We start from the raw sequence: 15382 nt of genomic DNA, 5'->3' as shown, positions 1-15382 counted from the left end.
TTCCAGTGTTTCCCTTGGTGATGCGAAGTACTTGGACTCTAAATGTTCTTAGAGTTCTTGAGCTATAGAAGCAAGAAAGAAACATTATTGATCCATACTTCATGTCTGTTCAGCCCTATACTTCATGTTTGTTAGCTTGTTTCTTTCTTTTTTTATTATTGTAGGAGTTGATGTCTGGGCCTGGGTGCTGTTCTTGAGCTCTTCAGCTCAAGTTTTGTGCTCTAACACTTGAGCCAAAAGCCACTTCAGCTTTTCTGGTGGTCCATTGGAGCTAAGTGTCTCAACGACTTTCCTGTCCAGGCTGGCTTTGAACTATGATCCTCAGATCTCATCCTCCTGAGTAGCTAGAATGACAGGCATGAGTGACAAGCACCTAGCTTCCACTTCAGGTTTCTTAGTAGTGAATTGGAGATAATAGACTAATGGGACCTTTTTTGTCTGGGATAATTTGGAACCCAGATCCTCAGATCTCAGCTTCCTGAGAAGGCAGGATGAGAGAAATCAGCTATAGACCCTTAAGCTGTGGCCTTTGCTGCAAAGGGGTCCATGGCTCCATGCAGTGGAGTGCTAATCATGAGCCCAAGAGATAAGGGTGAGAGCTTAGGCCCCTAGTTCAAGGTTCATTACTGAGAAAAAAACAAAACAAACAATTGTCTGTAGTAGACAACTCACTAGTCTTCAGTAACACATAATTTTGTCCCTGCCATGGAGACATATCTGAGCCTCAATATTCTTGTCTGCATTAATCTTCTCAGTGGGGAGATCTTACAAGGACCCAATGAAAGAATGCACCTGGTGGAGGACACAGCACATGGCAGTCTTTGCATGACTCAGCACACAGCATCCTGTGAAAGACTCAGAACCCAGCACCAATGCATGACTCAGCACACTGCACCCTGTGAAGGACTCGGCAAATAGCACCATGTGCAGGACTCAGCAGAGAGTACCCTATGGAGGACTCATCACATAGCTCTGTTCCAAAAGCTGTCATTAGACTTAGGGTGCTCTAATCAATATCACCATTCTTTGAGGAACATTTCACAAACCACACAAGTTCACACCTAAGTGTTTATTGGGATGTTTTATTAGGGGGCGGTGCTTAGTCATGGAGCTTGAGCTTAAAGCTTGGGGATATTATTGTTCTAATAACATTTGCACAAGGCTAGAACTCTACCACTTCGAGCCATATTTCAAAGAGGCTAGCAGACTTCCCGCCAGGTTTTAAAGCCCCAGAGCAGACAGGATATCGGGGGTAAGCCAGGGTAAGCCAGGATGATGGGGGTACCCATGGAGCTGGGTTGCAGCAGTTTATATCTGGCTAAGTCAGGTGAGGTGGCAGCTGTCAGCACCAAACTCCTAGCTTGCTCTGTCGTGTGGTATTTGAAGTACTGTCCTTATATAGTTGCAGTTAGAACATAGTACCTCTTTTTGGCGGCAGTCCTGGGGCTTGAGTAAGGGCTTTGACACTGTCCCTAAGCATTTGTGCTCAAGGGTAGAACTCAATAGATTGAAAGACAGCAGAACTTCCGGGTTTTCTGTTTATGTGGCACTGAAGAATCGAACCCATTGCTTCATGCTCATTAGGTGAGCACTTAACCACCGAGCCCCAGGAGTGAAGGAGGTATAAATAGATAGAGATTGATATATATAAGCATTATATACACAGAAATATGTCTGTATATTATTATTTTATAGATATTACTACCAATTATTACTTATTAAATTATGTCTCCATTTAATGATGTGTCCCAGATAATAATTAGTAAAGCATTAACTAAATTACTCAATATCCTATTATTGTTTATCACATATGTACATACATCCCTACACATAATTTCATATTTTATAGAATGAGACAGATGTCTATACATTATTAAATTATGCATCATGTGTTACTACCAATTATTAGGTATTTATGTTTCCATGACATTTTTATTCTGGTAATACTTAATAAAATTTTAAACTTAAGCCACATCCTATAGTTTTTGTTTGTAATTTTATCCTAGAATGATTCACTAATAATTCAGTCTGTTTTTCATTTATTCTAGTGACAACTCTTCCACCTATGACATTTTTTACATTTATGACATCCAATTACATAACGTATAGATTTGCATCTGAATTATACATCCTACCTGTCACCGAGCACTTTCAAAGAAAAAGAAAACATGTGTCACGCTCGGCTTCTCACTCTAAGATTACATTTTTGGCAGTGGTGGGATCTAACTCAGGGCCTAGAAGGCTCGATTCATGAATGGCTGACTGTCAGCACAGCAGCCTCTAGCCAATTCAGCTGCCAGGCACTTCCCAGGCCCTGAAATCGAACTCCATATGTTGACCCCATATTGTGCTTAGTGTACTTATTCATTTTATTTTTTGTTCTATTCATTTATTTACCATTTATTTTATTGACTGTTATTACACATGAAATATTTATTACAGTTATTACATAGGATATAGATTTGCCTATGTATGAAACTTCACATCTGATTCCCAGGACTTTCACAGAAAAGCAAAACATGTGTCGCCATGGGTTTCTTACTGCACGATTCAATTTTTGTTAGTGTTGGCATCTGAAGTCACAGCCTACAAGGCCCAATTCATGACTGGATGAGTGTCAGCATACCAGCCTGAGGCATATTGAGCAGACAAGCATTTACAGAACTTGAGATCCAGCTCTAGGAGTTGACAAAATTAGAACAGATTGATATGCAGATGGTAGAACAAAAATAATTATTGATTTTTATAGAGTGCCAGAGATGTTTATACATTATTCAGTTATATAGGCTACATTCCTATCAATTCTTGGGTATTTAGTATACCTCCATGTAATTAATAGTATTGTTTTCATCCTTAATTATTGATTAAATCAACCACTGTCCTGAAACTATTGTGTCCATGTCATTAACAGTATTCTTTGTATGTGTCAAAAATATTCATCAAAATCCATTATCCTCCTAAAATCACTCTATTTATATAGTAGTAATCAGAAACAATTACTTCAACCTTGCCATTCATAATCTTACATTGGTATTCCTATGAATAGGAACGAGAGACTTAGGATCTCCCTCCATTGGTAGGGGTCAGGACCCGGCTTCAAAAACAGGGCCTATATTGCCAGGTTGGCCTATGTCTTCCCTGGTAGTCCACCAGCCTTCATTAATGCCAAGTTACCAACATTCTTCAACCAGGTCATTCAGACACAGGATGGTCACCTAGCAAAGAAAACAAATGTAAAACTGGTAGCCATCTGCAAGTTGCCAGTTTTTTTTTCCCTGTGTCGCATTAATTTTTTTTTCTTGTCATCCTCTGGGTCCCAGGAACCCAGATTCAGCTGTGGTTCCAGTGGATGCACCCCAGCCTAGAGTGATCAAAGCTGAGGCAGAATTGCCATGAGCTGAATTCAAGCCCTGTGCTTGACAAAAGAAAAATACCTACCTACCTACCTACCTACCTACCTACCTACCTACCTACCTACCTACCTACCTACCTACGTACCTACCTACCTACCGACCTACCTACCTACCTACCGACCTACCTACCTACCTACATACATACAAAAATTATGAGGCTCCTTGGCTTGGAATTCGTACCATTTTTTCTGCCAGGCCTGAGATTTGAACTCAGGGTCTGGGTAAATCTGCAGCACTGTGGGGGATGTGGTAGATCACCATTCTGGAAGACAAGAAAGTCAGGCCTGTTTCTAGGGCCTGAATTCAAGTCCTAGCACTCGAAAAAATAATATTCGTATATATTTTAAGTACATGAATCTTATTGACCTACACATTTTTACTGCATGTTGCAGTTAGTGTATTCATTTTATTTTGTGTTTTGTTTCTTACATATTTTAGTGAATATGATTACACATACAATATTTTTGCATCCTATTACATAAGATATAGATTTGCCTATGCATTCTACATCATTCCTGAGTCCCAGGAATTTCACCGATAAAGAAACCAAGTGGGACAATTGGCTTTCCACCAGGATTAAGTTTTTGGAAGTTCTGTGAATTGAACTCAGGGCCTAGCAGGCCCACTTCATGAGTGGGTAAATGTTAGCACACCAGTCTGATGCAAGAGAAGTTGGCAGGCAAATTTGAGGACCTGAGATCAAGCCCTAGGAATGGCCAATATATAAACAGATAGATGATTAGACTGCGCTCTGTGTGTGTGTGTGTGTGTGTGTGTGTGTGTGTGTGTGTGTGTGTGTGTGTGTGTGTGTGTATGTGTGAGTGTGTGTGTTGTGAGCTGCTTTCAATCAGGGCTATCCCTCTACCACTGAAGCTACACAGCTCTACTTCTGGCTTTGTTGGCACTGAAGTTGGAGAGGGATCTCAAGGACTTTCCTGCCTAGTGTGAGTTTGACTATGATCCTCCTATCACAGCCTTGTAAACATTAGTAAGGACTCCTGAGAGCCAATGGTGCCTGCCTAATCATTGGTCTTGCAATTCTTGGACAGACCAGTGAGTTCCCATCCTTGAGTTAAAATGGTGGGAGCTGGAGCCCACAGTTAGAATCTTGGTCCTGCCACCTCCAAATGGAAAGAGATCCTTAGAAACACATTCCTATGTATATGAATACCAATGCAACATTATGTATGTTATGATTGAATGGGCAGCTCTTAAATAATTCTACGATAAAATTATACACAATTATATTATAGGACACTGATCGATTTTAATCAATACTTTATGAAGCATTTAAACAATCACATTAATTAAATGGAGGCATAATGAAATACCTAAGAATTGGGCATCACATAGTATAAAGGTGCCATTTTTTCTGCTAGGACTGGGATTGGAACTCATGGTCTGGGTAACTCTGTGGCACTGTTTTGAAAGGGGAAGCTAGCCTTCTTGAAGCCAAGAAATTCATGTCTGTTCCTTATGTCTGAAATCTATCCTCAGTACTAGAATACATACTATTTGTGTACATTTTAAGTATATGATTTATATTTACATACATAAGTTGACTCCATATTGATTCAGTGTAGTTATTAATTTTATTTTTGTTTTATTCATGTGCTTGTGGGGCACATGGGCAGCAATGATGGTGCTGAGAGGAAGTTGAGTGGGCACAGCCCAATTGTTTACCTTAAAATCTGATTGGATATAGCTTAGGTGCATGATAAGGTGTGACCTTTACAGTGATTGGTTGGTTCCTTTCCCTCCCCTTCCATGCCTCGCAATTTTTTCCCTTTAAATGGTGCTTGCTGTGTGGTAATAAACGAGTTCATGCTTGACTTGACTCCCCACTGTGTCTGAATGTCTCCCTGGCTAAGGGAGACTGGGGAATGGCAAGTGGCGCACTTACCTTTCCTTGGGCCCCATACACCTTTCAGGGGCAAACAAAGACCCAACATGTATTGACTGTTTATTTTATTGACTAATATGGCACATAGAACATTGGTTACATTGATTAAATAGGATATAGATCTGCATATGTATTCCACTTATACCTGACACCCAGGAATTTCACAGAAAAGGAAAACATGTGTCACCATCAGTTTCTTACTCCATGATTCATTGTTTGGGCATGATGACATCTGAACTCAAGGTCTACAGGGCCAAATTCATGAATGTGTGTGTGTCAGCATGCCATCCAGGAACAAATTGAGCTGATAGACAGTTGCCAGGATCTGAGATCGAGTACCAGTTGTTGACAAAATAAGAACAGATTGACACACAGATTGTAGTACACTAATAAATACATATACATTTACAGAGTGCCAGAGATGTCTATCCATTTTTCACTTATATATACTGCATTCCTACCAATTCTTGGGTATTTATTATGCCTCCATGTAATTAATATTATTTTTTTATTGTGAAAATAATGTAGAGAGGGTTACAATTACATGGGCAAGATAATGAGTACATTTTTTTATCAAGCATTGTAGCCTCCTCCTTTGTTTCCACTTCCCATCCCTTCCCATCCTCCCCTCTGCCTCCTCACCCCATCCTCCCTGCGCCTTCATCCTCCCCCCCACACCAAAGTTATAATGTTTGTTTTCGACATCACGACTTGTATATCTCTTTTTTGCAATGGGTCCATCTGTATTCCTATTTAAACGATTTGTTTTTCTCCTTCCCCTCCACAAATTATACTGACATAAAGTACAGTGAAAGCAGGGGTTATACTGTGGGGGAAGGACATACAAAGCAACAAAGAAACAATCTTATAAATGTGTTAGAAACAATCGCATGAAAGAAAAAGAAAAACATTTGAGTACATATCTTAGGGTTCATTTCCCTAATATCACCTTATCTGACCTTTTCTGCTTTACTCAGACATATACTAGTTATTGCAAATAAGGGAAACCATGGGATAGGGTACTAGCCTTGAGCTGAAGAGCACCCAGGACCAGAGTTCAGACCCCAGGATCCACAAAAATAAATAAATAAATGTTATTATTTTTTTTGTTTTATTTTTTTAAGTATATATATATATATATATATATATATATATTGTAAAGATACTATACAGAGGGTTACAGTTACATGAGTGAGGTAATGAGTACACTTCCTCTTGAACATTGTTCCCCCTCCATTGTTTTCCCCCTACCATCCCCTCCCTCCCTCCCTTCCCCGAGGTTCTATTTTTTTTTTGATTGTGATTAAGTGATTACATAATTTCCGGAATTTCACAGTATTGTGGAGTAATGATGCTCATTTAAAGTTACAAGTTCATTCTAACTTTCCTGGAGCAAATTGTCTATCACAGTCTGTAACATATAACGGTGTTCACATGTTATATACCATATATGTGATCAGCAGCATGGGGATATTTACTAGTGGTTCAACCAGATGAGTGGGAGTTCTTTGTTTTTTAAGTCCTGTTAGTTTTGTCGTATCACCTAACATTTTGGATTTAGCATCCACTTATCAGGGACACCATGTACCGTTTGTCTCTTCGTTCCTGGCTTACCTCGTTCAACATAATTCCTTCTAGCTCCATCCATTTCCCTGCAAATGCCATTATTTTGTCATTTCTAATGGCTGCATAATATTCCATTGTGTATAGATACCACAATTTTTGGATCCATTCATCTGTGGTGGGGCATCTGGGTTATTTCCATATCCTAGTTTTGTGAACAGTGCTGCAATAAACATGGAGGTGCATGTGTCCTTGTATATTGGTTCCTGTTGTTCAGGGTAGATGCCTAGAAGTGGTATGACGGGGTGGTAAGGGAGGTCAATCTTTAGCTTTCTTTTTTTTTTAATTTTATTTTATTTTATTTGTGTACATACTGTACAGAGGGGTTACAATTGCATGGGCAGGATAATGCGTACATTTCTTACCAAGCACTGCAGGCTCCTCCTTTGTTTACCCTTCACATCACTTCCCAGCCTCCCCCCTCCCCCCCAATCCCCATCCTTCTCCTTCCCCCCTCCCCCTCCCCCGCACCAACATTGTAAAGCTCATTTTGGATAAATGTTATTATTTTTATCTTTAATAAAGTATTAAGTAAATCAGTGCCCTGAAATTATTGCGTCCCTGTGAGAAATAATATTCTTTTAATGTTTCATAAGATATTAACTAAAATCAATCAGCCGACTGAAATCATGAAGTCTAATTGTGTACAAGTATCATTCATGAGCATGTCATTCAACTCTGACAGTGAAAATATTCCATCATTATTCCTGTGGATGGGAACGAATTTCTTAGGATCTCCCACCATCTGGAAGTGGCATGACTGTATTTGAACTGTAGGCCTATGTTGCTGTGCTGGACTATGGCTTCTCCAATAGCTCTCAATTAAAAAAAAATATTTAGCTCCCTGGTTTGCAATTCATGACATTTTTTTCTGCCAGGCCTGGGATTTGAACTCAAGGTCTAGGCAAATATGCAGCACCGTGACGGAAGGGAATCTGAACATGCTTGAAGACAAAAGTCAGGACTGTTCCCTAAGTCTGAATTCAAGCCTCAGGGCTGGAAAATATACTCCTTATATCCATTTTAAAGATAGGATTTATACTTCCATACTGCTAGTCAGACCATATTTTGTTGGGTGTGGTTATTCATATTATTTCTTGTTTTATTCATTTATTTACCATTTATTTCATTGATTCTGATTACCCCTCTACCATTTATTACATTGTTTACATCCTATCACAGCATCCAGATTTGTAAATATGTTCTCTATCATGCCTGAAACCCAGGACTCTCACAGAAAAGGAAAACATGTGTCACACTTGGCTTCTTACTCCAACATTAAATTTTTGGCAGTGCTGGGACGTGAACTCAGGGTTTAGCAAGCCCAATTCATGAATGGATAAGTGTGAGCATGGCAGCCTCTAGCCAATGAAGCTGTCAGGTGGTTCCCAGGTGCTAAGATCCAGCTCCAGGTTTGGCCAAAACAGTGATACATGGATAGGCAAAGGGGGTATACAAATAAACATATATTAGTAAGGAGTGCCAGAGCCATCTATCTATTTTTGAATGACACCTAAGACATTCCTGCCAACTCTTAGGCATTTATTATACCGCCATTGAAGGAATATTATTCTTTTCATGCATAATAACCTATTAATTAAGATCAATCAGCGTCCTAGGATTATTGCATCCAATTTTAGACTAGACCGAAACATGAACTACTCTTTCAATTGGTATTCCTATGCATAGGAATGAGTCTCTTGTGATCTCGTGCCATTGGTAGGTGTCAGTACTGGGATTTGAACCCAGGGCCTATGTTCACAGGTTGGCCTATGGATTCCCTGATAGCATGCCAGCCTTCAGAGATGGCAGGTCAGGTCCACTTTGCAGCCATGTTATTCAGACCCAGGATGGCCACTGTGCAAAGAAAAAAACAGAAAACCCTCAGCCCTCTGCAGCTTGCCACTTTTTGTGCTATGCTAAGTTTTTTTTTTTCTTCCTGAAAACCCTCTGGGCCTAGGATCCCTAGAATGGCTATGGGTCGGAGGATGCCCCACCCTACGGCGATTGAAGCTGAGGCAGAGTTGCCATGACCTGAGTTCAAGCCCCATGTTGGCAAAATACAGAATAAATAAAAAATTAATTAATTATTTAACTGAATTAAAAAAGAAAGAAGCTCCCTTGTTTTGAATTTCTACCAGTTTTCTTTCCTCGCCTGGGATTTGATCTCAGGGTCTTGGTAAATATGTGCCAATGTGAGGGAAAGTGCATATTTGTCACTACTTGAGTTCAAACCCCATGCAAATCCAAAAATAAAAATTAAGTCACTGAGCTCGTCCGGGGGAGTAGTTGTGGAGATGGGAGGGAAGGAATGGTAGGGAGAAAACAAAGGAGGAGGCAACAATGCTCAATAGGAAATGTACTCATTACCATGCTCATTTAACTGAAACCTCTCTGTACAACATTTTTACAATAAAAAAATGAAAGAAAGTAGTGCTCAGACAAGCATTTTGGGGTTAAGAGAAAGGTGTCTGATAGATGTGCAAAATTCTACACTGCTTTTTTTTAATGTTCAATATGTAACTGAATAAACAAAACTACTTCCATTAAAAAAATTAAGTCACTGTCTTAGAACTGGGGCCAGTATTTCCATCATTGCTGGGATTTGATCTCACCATCAAGGTAACTATTTTGCATCATGGGTGAAGGCAAAGCTCACTGTTCTAGAGGATAAGAAATTCAGGCTAGAGTTGCCAGCTTCTGAATGAAGGCCCTGCAATGGAAAAATATTTCTATATAGGTGTAATATATGATATATATTTACATATGTATGTTTATTATATATTATAATTTTTATTGATTTTGTATTTATTTTATTTTTTACTTTTCATTTACTTATTGTTTATTGTATTTAGTATTATTATACACATAATATTTAGTACATGTTGTACATCTATTATAAATTTATACACAATAATTTAGGACAGTGACTCGTTTTTCATTAATTAAGTGTTGAAACATGATACATAATTAAATGGAAGCATTTGTGACAATCTTCCCATGTTTAGGGTCTCTCCTAAGTATGAACTTTGCTTCTTTATCTTTAGAACATTCCTATAAGAATTTCTTTAGATGATTTTTCCTCAGAACCCTTTTCTTGGGGATAGTCAAGTGGAGGGATAAAATGGTAAGGGTGGGGCTAGAACTGTAGCTTAGTGGTAGATAGCTGGCTCAGCATGCTTGAATGGTAAGGTTTGAATCTTCAGTGACACATACTCAGAAAAAGCCAGAAGCTGTGGAGTGGCTCAAGTGGTACAGCGCTAGGCTTGAGAAAAAGGAGCTCAGAGACAGTACCTAGGCCCTTAGTTCAAGCCGCAGGTCTGGCAAAAACAGCAGGCAAGTTGCCTGTGGCTCACAACAGGAACCTTAACTTCTCAGGAGGCTGAGATCTGAAGATCACAGTTCAAAAACAGCCTAAGCAAAGACAACCTGTTAGACTCTTATCTCCAATGAACCACAAAAAGACCACATGTGGTACTGTGGGTCAAGTGGTAGAGTGTTCACCTTGAGCTGAAAGGCTCAGCGACAGAGCCCAGGCTTGAGTTTGAGACACAAAACTGGACAAAAGTCAGGGTTAAGCAAATTGCTTTTCCTATTTGTTAATTAGGAGAACATTATCTGGAAAAATGAATGTTCATGTACACCAGAACTGGAGTTAGAGCTCATGGTTCAAGTGTATCCCATCCATATGCATAGCCTCTCAGACTCTAGCATTATAAACTTGTGTCTGAAAGGTCCAATGTTGAAAGGCCTAATATGCTGCCCAAGCCCTTTGTGATAAGCAGTTGAATTTTAAGGCCAATGTTATTACAGTTCTGAACCTAGCAGAGCACCAGTAGCTCATGTCCATCACCCTAGCTCAGGAGGCTGAAGTCTGAGGATCACAGGATGAAGCCAGCCAGGGCTGGAACATCTATGACACTCTGACTTCTATTGCTGACATGTCAAATGTTCAAGAGCTTCCTGTGTTTCTCTTGGTAATGAGAAATTACATGCACTCTAAATGTTCTTAGAATTCTTGAGTTATAAAAGCAGGCAAGAAACATCATTGACCAATCCTGGGTTCACATGAAGTTCTCAGCTTCTAAGCCCTAGCACTGTTAGCAGGAAAAACTCCAGTGTAACAATATTTGAAGGCAGAAAATAGTTTCAAAAGCCAGACTAGGCGAAGAGACCTAGGCCTATAGGATTAGGAGGCAGAATTTACACACGCAACAGGTAAGTGAGCTGCAAAACCACTTCATTCATTCCAGACACGGCCACCAATGAGGGGCAACCTGAAACACTTGTCAGAGTTACACAAAGATCAGGCTTTTCTCGGCCTCTTCAAACAATGACTAATTAACCTTCCTCCCTCAGGGGAAGGGAACCCAATGCTACCTTTAGGTTAACAATAGAGAGCCTTACAATTTGGTCGTAGGGAGTGGGGTTTTTTATTGTGAAAATACTGTACAGAGGGTTTACAATTACATGGGCAAGATAGTGAGTACATTTCTTATCAAACATTGTAGTCACCTCCTTTTTTTACCCTTCCCATCCCTTCCCATCCTCCTTCCCGCCCCACCAAATCCCCCCCCCCAAGTTGTAAAGTTCGTTTTTGACATGACAACTTGTACTTCTCATGGTTGCAACAGGTCCACCTGTATCCTTATTTAAATGACTTGTTTTTCCCCTTCCCCTCCACAAATTATACCTATATCAAATACAGTGAAAGCAGGGGTTATACTGTGGGGGAGGGACATACAAAGCAACAAAGAAATAGTCTTATAATTGTGTTAGAAACTAATGCATGAAAGAAAAAAAACATTTAAAATACATATCTTAGGGTTCATTTTCCTAACATCACCTTATCTGGCCTTTTCTGCTTGACTCATACGTATACTAGGTATTGCAAATAAGGAAAATCATGGGACCTATGTTTTTTGGGCCTGGCTTACTTCACTTAATATAATTTTTTCCAAGTCTTTCCATTTCCTAACAAATGAGGCAATGTCATTCTTTCTGCTGGAGGCATAGAATTCCATTGTGTATATGTACCCCATTTTCATGATCCATTCATCTACTGAGGCACATCTGGGTTGGTTCCAGATCTTAGCTATGGTAAATAATGCTACTATATGCTGATATAAAGGGGATAAAAATAGGGAAAGAAGAAATAAAACTCTCCCTCTTTGCAGATGACATGATCTTGTATTTAAAGAATCCCATAGGCTCCACTCCCAAATTAATCAAGCTGATTCAAAACTTTGGCAAAGTAGCAGGGTATAAAATTAACCTCCCATAATCAATGGCTTTTTTGTATGCCAACAATGAGAAAAGTGGGGCTGAAATTACGAAAGCAACTCCATTTGTAATAGCCCCACAAAAAATAAAATACCTAGGAATTAATAAAGAAGTGAAGGACCTCTATGATGAAAACTTTAAAATCTTGGAAAAGGAAATCAAAACAGAGCTTAGAAAATGGGAAAAACTCCCATGCTTTTGGATTGGATCAAAACAACTTGGTACTGGCAAAAGAACAGACATCAGGACCAATGGAATAGAATTGAAAACCTAGAAATGAACCTATAGACCTATAGCCATCTAATCTTTGATAAGGGAGCTAAAAAAACTAGAATGAAAGAAAGACAGCCTCTTCAGTAAATGGTGCTTACAAAATTGGTTAACTACTTGTAGAAAACTAAAGGTAGATCCTTATATATCACACTGCACCAGAATTAACTCCAAATGGATCAAAGTCCTTGGAGTCAAAGCAGACATTCAGCAACATTGCAGGATGGAATAGGAGAAACCCTAGGTCTCCTTGGTGCAGACCAAAATTTTCTTAATAGAGACCCAGAAACACAACAATCAAAAAAAGGTTGGACAAATGGGATTGCATGAAGTTCCAGAGCTTCTGCATGGCAAAGCATATAGATAGCAAGATCAATAGAAAGCCCACTGATTGGAAGAAGATGTTCACTAGCCATACAACGGACAAGGGTCTCATATCTAAAATATACTTGGAACTCAAAAAATTAAATCCCCCAACAACAAATCCTCAAAGAAACAACTGCCCAATAAGTAAGTGGGTGAAAGGCTTAAAGAGAAACTTCTCTGAAGAAGAAAGAAGGATGGCCAATAGACACATGAAGAAATGCTCAACCTCCCTAGCCATAAAAGAAATGCAAATCAAAATAACATTGAGATACCACCTCACCCCAGTTAGAAGGGCAAAAATCAAGAACAATAGATGCAGGAGGGGATGTGGACAGAAGGGAATCCTACTTCATTGTTGGTGGGAGTGTAAACTTGGAAAGTAGTATGGAGGTTCCTCAAAAGACTCCACATATTGCTCCCCTATGACCCAGCAGTCCCACGTTTGGGCATTTACCAGAATGTTTACAAACAAGACCACACTAAAACTACCAGCACAACTATGTTTATTGCAGCATTATTTACCATAGCTAAGATCAGGAGTGGGTTTTTGACTCTCCATCTGTCAGATTTGAAGGCCCTTCTACCTTTGCCAGTCCATTCTCCTTTCTTCATTCTCCACATCATTAAGGCAAATCCCCAGTCCAAGGAGAGTCAGAGCCCTTTCTATTCTGGCTCCAAGCACCTGAGTTAGAAACTGGCTCTGCCCTCTTGACTCTGGTGCCCTCGGCTGCCTGAGAAATGGGAAAGATACAGTCTTCCTGTTCTGTGGTTGTGTGAAGGCCATGTTGGTGTCCTGGCACACTGAAGAAGACGTCATGACTGGGAAGTGTTCCCTTCTTTCCGCCTGACATCCAAGTCCAATTCTGGATTTTTCTTGAATGTGCTACTGAGGAATCAAACCCAGGGCTTCTTGCATGCTAGACAAGCACTCTCTCACTAATCCACATTCCTAGCCCCCTCATTTTTTCTAAATGGTAGTTTTTACATAATTATGCTACCATTTTATGTCCCCAATTTTAATTGTCTGAATACTGGTTGCTTCTAAGAAACCTGATTTTCTCTTCCCCTGCTGGGTTTGTGCCTGTTCCTGCATTGGCCTCATAATAAAATGTAAATAAAGGCTGCTGAGGGTGATCTGCTTTAGGCAGATGGCTGCACAGATTGTTGTGTATGTCTGTTTGTTGACACTCCTGGACCTTGAACTCAGGATCTGGGCACAGTCAATGAGCTGCTTTACTTAAGGCTAGCCCTCCAACACTGGAGTCATATGGCTATACTTCTGGCTTTGTTGCTCTTGAAGTTGGACTAAAGGACTTTTCTGCCTAAGGTGACTTTGACCATGATCCTCCTATCACAACCTTATAAGCATCAAAGAGGACTTTTGAGAGCCACTGGTGCCTGCCTAATCATTGTTCTTGTTGTTATTCTTGAACACACCAGTGAGTTCCCTATCCTCGGGTGGGATCTGGAGCCCACAGTTTGAATCCTGGTCCTGCCACCTCCAAATGGCAGGAGATCCTAAGAAACTCATTCCTATCCATCTGAATACCAATGGAATGTGATGTATGTCATGATTGAATGGGAAGTTCTTAAATGAATCTAGGATAAAATAGTAAATAATTAGATTATAATACACTGAACAATTTTAATGATTACTTTATGAAACATTTAAACAATCACATTCATTAAATGGAGGCATAATGAAATACCACAGAACTGGGTGTCACATGAATAGAGGTGCCATTTTTTCTGCCAGGACATTATTTAGTTAATTTTTATATCCCATTTTCTGAATGTAATTTGTTATATGAACCTAGGATATATTATAAATCAATTATTCAAACAGTTTTATCAGAAATGTTTATAGCGAAATATAGAGATAAATCCAAGTTATATATATTTTGAAGACTTTGCTTGGTTACTCCTCTTCTCATATTCCCCATTCCTTCATGAGAATAATACACATTCTAAGGTAATGCTTAGAATGTTTTGATGAGATAGATTGACTTTAACCCATGAGTTACTCTATGCTGCATTTTGTTTACTTTATATCCAGAAAAGCTAAATTCTTACTTTATCGTTTTCCTTAGGCTTTATACTCAGATTTAATCTCTGATGTGTGACAAATAAAGATATAAACATTTTTTAACAGTGGATAAATTTAGGATGAGGAATCTAGGTACAATATAACTCATGCAGATAGGCCTTATAAGTCATGAGACCCTGGTATCAAAATGTTAACCAATGCTTACTGGTGACATGCTTATGAGATTTTTTGTATTATAAACAGTGGTTATTAGAATGTTTTTGGAATCAAAATCCTTTCATGGGTTAGGAACAGAAGAGAGACATTATACACAGAACAAAATTTAAGGACGCATTCAAAATTAGTTACCAAGGTATACATCATGTAACACAATATTTTGAAAATGCAAACTAAAGGGAATAATTTATGAAAAACATCAACATTTACAATAAATTCAGAATCACTATGACTGATTTTTCTCTTATCTCAGTTGCAATA

The sequence above is a fragment of the Dipodomys merriami genome, unplaced genomic scaffold, assembly GCF_024711535.1.
Source record: "Dipodomys merriami isolate MVZ:Mamm:240054 unplaced genomic scaffold, mDipMer1.0.p SCAF_161, whole genome shotgun sequence".
Lineage (NCBI taxonomy): Eukaryota > Metazoa > Chordata > Mammalia > Rodentia > Heteromyidae > Dipodomys > Dipodomys merriami.
The sequence above is the reverse complement of the archived record's forward strand: the minus strand, read 5'-3'. Positions refer to the sequence as shown.